Source organism: Macrobrachium rosenbergii, chromosome 9 (genome assembly GCF_040412425.1).
Source record: "Macrobrachium rosenbergii isolate ZJJX-2024 chromosome 9, ASM4041242v1, whole genome shotgun sequence".
NCBI lineage: Eukaryota > Metazoa > Arthropoda > Malacostraca > Decapoda > Palaemonidae > Macrobrachium > Macrobrachium rosenbergii.
The window spans coordinates 29690068-29698684 of NC_089749.1; positions in this window are offsets into that span (position 1 = coordinate 29690068).

Below are 8617 nucleotides of genomic sequence, written 5' to 3' on the forward strand. Positions count from 1 at the left end.
CATATAGTGGAAAAAGCCCCAGCAACACTCACTGAGTGTTGCCGAATAGCAGACATGTGGGAAACTCACCACCCTCAAGAAGGATCTATGGGGCGGAAGATAAATCCCCCGTCCCTCCTCGGAGGATCAAATTCCCACAAAAATGGGAACTCGGGCAAGCCCCTAACTTGCCATTATTGCAAGAAAACGGGGCATTCCTCCGAACAGTGCAGGAGCAAGAAATCGGCTCCTCTCTCTCCCAGAGAACCGCCCAATAACTCGCCTGCGCCCTCCACAGGGGCAGCGCGGAAAGACTTCAGCCAGACCTTTTGCACAGCGTGCAAGGTTTATGGCCATTCTCCCGCATGGGCGAAATGCCCGAGCAATAATAAATCAAATACTCCCACCGTCGCCTTGGCCGTCACAGATCCCAAGACATTAGGCCCTCCTGCCGAAGGGTCCGTATACGTGACTCCTCCACGAGGTAGCCACCCCACGCGCCGAGTCACTACATTCGAGGACTCAGGCGCGCAAATCTCCCTCATCTGAAGGGACAGAGTTCCCTATGGAGCTATCGTCAATAGACGAAAACTCGTCACGATCGAGGGAATAAATCAATTTAAAATGATACTCCCTACGGTCCAACTGAGAGTCACAAGACCTCACCAATCCAAAATTTGCAATCTTGCAGTAGCAAGCCATCTCCCCGGAGGCTATGACGTCATCCTGGGACAGGACTTTCAGTCCCCACCGAAATCACGACAATCAAGGGGTCCACATTCCCGAATCATTCCTCGGGCGCGAGTAATCCTCCCCGCTTCTCCCTCAGTCAAGACTGGCTCCCCCTGGGTACCAGGAGGACGTGCAGTCCCCACCAGTGCCACCTGAGTACGATGCACAGTGGCCCCCTCGATCAGTTCCCGATCCAATTCCAGTGCCCGGCCCTGCCTCAGTGCCAGCGCCAGGGCCCCAATCAGATCTCCCTTCCGGAGATGCCAAATTCCTGCCGGTGCCACTTGCATGCCCCGAGCAGTGCCAAGCTTCGTCCGTCCTGACCGACGAGCCCAAGAAACCTCTGATAGTGCCTGACTCTGCCCTAGTGCCAGCGCCAGAGCACTACTCCGATCTCCATTCACGGGATCCAACTCAGGACCCCCTCTCTTCCCCCCGGCCTGGCACCACTACCAGCATCGGTAAGAGAGACGGTTCCTCTCGACCACAGAGGAAGCTCACCTGCAGGTGCGGCCTCGCAACCCGTGCCTGAGCTGGTCATTGATACCTGCGAGCTGCTCACGCCGCCCCCGACCGCCTCCTCTCTGCCTCAGCCCGTAGCCGATGCAATTGCAAGTCAGGATTCTGCCATATCTCACTTGGCCGATGAACTACAAGAGCTGCGACAGGTCATGGTAGAACCAGCATGGAAAACTCCTGCGTCAGCTGTCGCAGCAGCAGGCCCAGGTGGTACTCCATGCCGCCCTCCGGTCTCGGGCCCTCCGCTTCCCCGGCCGAGGACGACTGTCCCCAAAGAAAGGTTCGAGGCGAAATTACCACAGGCGTGGGAATTTCCAAGTAATTTACAAAGAGCTCTAGAGCTCCCCTGGCACCTGTGCCACCATTTCATTTTTCGAAGGTCTTGGCACCTCTAATCCAGAAGGGGTTGTCAGGCCCTCCATTATCTTCTTCTGTTCCTCAGGAACTTCTATCTCTTATCATCCTCTATTAATCTTTCCTTAAATTATCACCACAAGAGGCAATTAAATACGGGATACCATTCCTCACAAATGTATAAATCATTGAGAATAACAGAGTGAGAAATGGCAAGCCCTTGCGCCCCTACCTCAGCACCGGGCATGCGTGTCAGCCCTTCCTGAAGGAGTCACGCCCTTCGGGGTTCCCTTTTCTCGCCCTGAGACTGAAGTGATAGTCCGGGCCGTAATTTATAGGTGGAGGACGATAAATTCCCGCCTAACACAATACAATCCTCACTCCTTTTCCCTTAGCTCTACTGCCAACATCATTTACTCTCTTTTAGTTATTTATTTATCTTTCTTTTAATGAATCGTTGGTCATAGACTCTTGCCCTTGTGATTTAAATGCCCCTTTCGTAAGCTCTGAGAGACGTGCTCCGCCTTTCATATGCGGTCACGTTCCCATTCGTAACATCTAGTTAATTTTTCCTTTTGTTACTATTATTATTTTTTTTTTCTTTTCTTTTCCCCTTCCCTTCCTTCTAAGAACTGTTTATCCTAGACCCCACGTCTTTTGTCTGCTCACCCCGTCATAACATTGAGTACCTGAGTGTGGGCAGTGGACGCATAAAATTAGCGTAGTTTAAGGTTAGCGAATTAAAACTCGTGAATACTCTCGCCTGCATACGACTGTCAAAATCCCTGTGTGGGGCGGCCATCCGCGATGCTTGAACTATTAGCTAAGCAATTACCAATGTGAATATGTATAGTCATTACAATATCGCGTAAAGGGGATGTCATTTACAAAAAATAAACGCTGTTTTTCATTTATACAGCCTCTTCAAGGCAGACTGTACTAACCGCATGCATTTAATCTAAAATTAAGTAACCATGTGTTTTAATTCTTGAACAATAACCTTTCTCTTCATTCGTTTGCTATAGCCTCATATACTTGGTCTTATAATCCTAATTAATTCACATTGTTCGAGTCACTTTATAAAGTTATCAATGTGTAACCAAATCTAAAGTAATTACTCTTTTGCAAGTGTCTAAATTACCTTGCGTCCTGTTAAAGAAATTTGTCCCAGTGTGTTATTAAAAGTAATGTCACAGGTTCATAAATCCCTTAGTAGTAAAGTTCATTGCAAGGCAGAATGTAGAGTAACGTGAAGCATTTGCCGCTCATTCTTGTATATCGATGTACACACCCGAAGAAGGTGTGTACATCATCTTGTATGGGGAGGTATTATGATTAGTAAGAACTCGCTAGCAAATTGCCTCCCCCTTTTTTTGTTGTTTTCATTTACTGCAAGCCGCTCGATCGATAGACACATCTGTCTATCGAGACTTCGCACGGTCAGAATACAAGGGATTAAAACAGATTAAGGCCACTCCCTTTAAGTAGGTAATTCCTTTCCGAGGCAAAAGTAAATCTGTCTGGTCGTCTCCTTTTCAGGCAGAAAAACCCCTGCGGGCATCAGCTGAACATGACTCAACCCCCCCTATGTGTTGGACGTGCCCCCTGCCCCATAGGAGGAGATAAAAGCAGAAAACCACGAGGCCTCGCTCTCACACGCGCGCTGGAAGATAGGGAGTGAAGAAGTCCCCGAATCTCGGCCATGCCTTGGCCCTCTGTTAGCTCCTAAACACGTGGCCTTTCAAAGTATACTTTCCCTCTGTGAACTCCGGCCACCACCCACGTGTTCCCTTGGATGCTGGCCGGACCGATGACTGACTCTATTTGCTTGGAGTTTCGAGAAGTCCCCATCGCCTTGCCCTTGTACTGAAGCCTGTGCATCCTAACACGAGGAATAGAACCCCGCCCTCGGAAATTGCAAGTCATCCACGGACCGCTTTCTGCGCTGGAACCAAATCTGCCTTACGGTAAAGTGCTCTGGAAGACCTCCATTCAGTCATGCTTTTGTCTCGTAACATTTACTTAAGTTGAGAGCCAGTAATCACCGAATCTCTTGTCAAATGTCCGTGCTCCTCGAGTGTCGGCAGTGCTAAGCTATCATTAATTCATCGAAGCCCCTTGGCACCCTCAGTGCAGCTTCGAATTCATTATTCTTTTTGTCTATTTTCATTACTGGCGTATAATGTGCATATCTCTCATTTCAGAGGACCCTATATCGTGGCAGCTTCTTGGACTGTGTCTGAATCCCCAGTTTCATTCATCCCGTAGGGAATCCCCAGGATCAATAATCTACTTGCATTCCTCTTTCCCGTATTAACGTTACTTATGTAAATACACTCCTGCAAGTTTGCCCACGTGTTTTACGTAATATTTTCTCAGTAACAAGAGCCTTACGCTCATATGAAATTCCCTTTGTTTTCCTCTTTTTTATGTTTTCCTGGACCCACAAGTCAGAATCACAAGGCTAAATTACCTTAAATTGTTGCTACCTGTCTCACAGAGAACATTTCAAACTAAATCGCCAGGAAAAAACGTAAATATATATATATATATATATATATATATATATATATATATATATATATATATATATATATATATATATATATATATATATATATATTGTTACGTGTGTCTTGGCCGATCATGTATTGTTCAATTTACATAAAAGTTGCATGGCCCTGCAGGCCAAGAGTACACATAACCTGCCACTTGAAGCCACGAATTCACCTCAAAGACAGTCGTTAATTAACCAACGTCACCAGTTAAGGGTAATTAACCTTAACAAAGAATATTCAAGAAATAAAGACTTTATGATGAACGTCACCAACTGCGGACGCATACAAGAATCTCTACTCGTTAAGATGGTTTTAACTACAACGCAACAGTTCCTCCAAACAGTGAACGCTTAGGCATAGCGAATACCGAGTATTAAAATGACTTGCTTGCCTAAATCCCGACACTTACTGGGACAAATTAACGCTAACAATATAATAATTTGACTTAATCTAGACCTCGTGAACACATATACCGTAAGTGGTGGCTGAAGGATGAAACAAAGGAAATTTGAAATACAGAAAAGTTACTAGTCAATCAACGAAGCTTTAACAACAATCGGACTTACCTTGAACGCTGAGTCGTTTTTTATTATAAGATGGACCTCAGGAGTCGGGATTCTGGCAGTCTTCCCAATTCACTAATTAATATAGACGTAGGAGTAAAAGTGGAGTGAGGGAACAAAGGGACACCGTTCCGGCACGCACGCGCTGCGTGCTTTCTTGTTCGTCGTCAGTCTCTCTCTGACCTGCGCCAGCGTTCCAAAGGTGAGGCGGTCTCTTGACATACCGCCCCAGGCAATCCGACCTTGACAAAGGCATCGCCGAATGCATAGAGTAAAGGGAAAGATAGCTTAAGGCCACCATTACTAGAGACGATTGAGTGAAAACCATCTCTGAGGTTTAGGTCCCTAATGCCCTAGCATATTTTGTTTTTTTAAACTGCCCAGCCTATGCGCGGCGCCATCTGTCTACTGCTGTGATCGTTATTTTGAATTGCCTGGCCTACCGGTGGGGCAGAGATGTTCTCTGTTGAGGTCAATCTGACTAATATTCCTACACTTAAATACATCGAGGGGAGAACAGCAGTAATATTTATAATTATAATATATATATATATATATATATATATATATATATATATATATATATATATATATATATATATATATATATACATATATATATATATATATATATATATATATATATATATATATATATATATATATATATATATATATATATATATATATATATATATATATATATATATATATATGTCACGACCCCTAATTTGACCAAGGTAAAATTCTTAATACTCAACTGTCAAACCGGGATGCCAAGCTGTGAAGTGTACCTAACCTTGGTGACAAAGGTTAAAGAAATGGTGACCTGCAGTACACCACAACAACTTACATATATAAAAAAAAATATATATCACCAAAAAATATATCTGTTTCAGCCCTTTATGTATAATTATTATACTGATGATACCAACACTGCTCCACTGTTCAAATAAAATAAGCACTGAATGTATTATAGTCAATTTGCCAGTTATAGAAACTCTCGAAAATTTTTATGATTATAATTAAACTTCCCAACACCAAAATAAGAAAAATAATTATATGAATAAACTTCTTACAACTTGACACTATTAAAATAATAATAAATAATGATTAACACCAGTATGCAAATACACGAATAACAATGATAATATGATTACTGACAAAAATAGGTATGTACACGATAAGAGCTGAAACTCCTCTCTTTTTAAGGAAGAGGGAGGAAATCAAGGCAATTTTAAGGAGTGAGAGAACAGGGACTTTAAAGAAGAAACTTAGGAGATATTACAAATATACATATTTGGTGAGTTTTGCACTCACTAGATGGTGGGCTGTCACAATATACATATATATATATATAATATATATATATATATATATATATATATATATATATATATATATATTATATATATATATATATATATATATATATATATATATATATATATATATATATATATATATATATATATATATATATATATATATATATATATATATATATATATATATATATATATATATATTGTGGAAGCTATGTGAGCATTGGCTCTTGAGGAAAATATATACTGTGTATATATATATTTTATATATATATATATATATATATATATATATATATATATATGTGTATATATATATATATATATATATATATATATATATATATATATATATATATATATATATATATATATATACACACACACACATATAATATAAAATATATATATACACAGTATATATTTCTCCTCAAGAGCCAATGCTCACATAGCTTCCACAATCCACTGGCAAAATTCCAAATATCCCGAGCTTTTACAGTCTTCAGGATTGTTATGATTCAGGATTTAAATTGCCATGATCTTTCTAATTTTAATTTAAAAAATGAGCCCTGCACCAACAACTGGATACAGGGTAAAGACTATAAAAAAACTCAACAATAGAGTTTTATTTTCAATAATATATACTGGAAAAAGTAAATGCTGCATTCACTCAACTTCATAATTCTTCAAACAAAAAATAAAGTAGGTGAAGATAGGGGGAATGGTGAGCAAGGTAGAGCAATATCAAAATTATGATGTAACTTTTGAATTATTCCTTGAGGCAGGGGCATTGACAGCTGATGTGTAGAAGGCACAGAAGGTTTCATCCAAGGTGGGAAGCTACCAAATATTGTGTAGATAAGGGCAAAATACTTTTTTTTTCAGTCTCAACACACCAAAATATCTGAAAAGGGTCTCAGACCTGAAGGTAGAATATGGATTCCTTTTTTTTTCTCTCCCTCTCTCCTAGTGCAATCCTATGGGGGCTTATATACCCCTTAATGGGTGGGGCTTACGATGACACTTCAGGTGATTGTCATTTCCTTATATGAGGATTCTTGCAATTTTTGCTTAATGATTGGCTTATCAAAATACCATTAATCTGACCATGTCCGACTGGAAACTTCTAGAGAGCTAGTGACAAAATTTTGCCATCAACCTGTGTTGAATTTGCCAGAACATTTCATCAGAGACCATGTGGGGCTACGAAGGGATGGCATGTGACACTGAAAGGCAAAGATAGGACCAAGGCTACATCGGACTGAACATTATTGTTTTTCTTCCTTAGCCAAGTTTGCCACTATCCATGACAAAGATGGATAAACATAACTGTTATTTTTATTCATTCCTAAATCAGCAGCTGTTTCAAACGTGCGTGTGTTTTCACCGTGACTCGGGAATAACTTATATTTGACCAGGATTCAAATTTCTGCCTTTTTGGAATAAAACTAAAGTGACAGTGATTTAATCTACTGAGCCATAATGATTTTAATTCTGCTATACATATTGCTCTTGAATTCAGGTTCTGTATTTCAATCTAAATCTACTTATCTGTCATAATAGGTGGGTAATAAGCTTGTGCCACACAGGTTTGTGTGTACTATTTTGTCATCAATTTTACAAAGCATTTTTATTACTTATAAATCCATGTAATCCTACTTGTGGCAGCAGAGGGAGTGGATTGCTACCCTCAGTGACCTCCTCCCTTCTTCTTCCTCTTTTCTCCCTTCATATCTGCAGCTGGGGGAGGTGGATGAAAGGGCTTCCAAGATTCCTTGTCCTTCTTTGAGGAAGAAGTCTGAGCTAACTGTCTTGGGTTTTGGAAGTGTATGTTTCTTTGATAGCTTAGATGCTGAAGGCTTTGATGAACCTGAAGGTTTAGCTGTAGCTGCCTTCATCCCAAGGAGGGTTTGAACAACACCGTATGGTTGATAAAGGAGTCTTCAGAACCCGACTTTCAATACTCATCTGGTGCCTCCACTCTACTCTTTGGAACGAGTAGTGATATGCTCAACATCCAATTATTCCTTGAAGGATGAGGTTAATCCACTGGCTGGCAATTTGTTGTGCTAAGAAAGTAAGGCCCTTACCTACGGACAGCAGCAACTTCATAAAAATTGCCCGAGATGAGACCTGTCACTGCAAAGTTTGTCATGAGACAGCCTGGAGAGAAGCCATAGTGATGGGCCTCACGGAGTTCGCCTGTGAAATGGAGAACAGACTGTCCTGATGGAGTCTCTCCTGGGAAAGGTCATTAGTCAGTTGGTAGACTGACCAGGCCAACTGCCAAGGAGTAGCCCTCCTGCGTGTAGTAGTACCTTCTCTGACATAGCAGCAGGGGAAGGAGTTTGCTTGAGGCAAGGGAACCACCTGACCCCTAGATAAGGATGTTCACCTCCTCCAAAACACCATGAGCCAACTGTGACCAATGCAACCTGACAAAAGTTTGTGCCTCAGGAGCTTTCCCTAAGGAGAGACCTGCAGACGAGACTGTTGGCAGGTATAAAGCTGGGATTGCCTCCTTGAGACTATTAAACTCATGGATGAGAAAAATAATCCTCCAAAAGTGCTACCTGAGTGCTCCCCC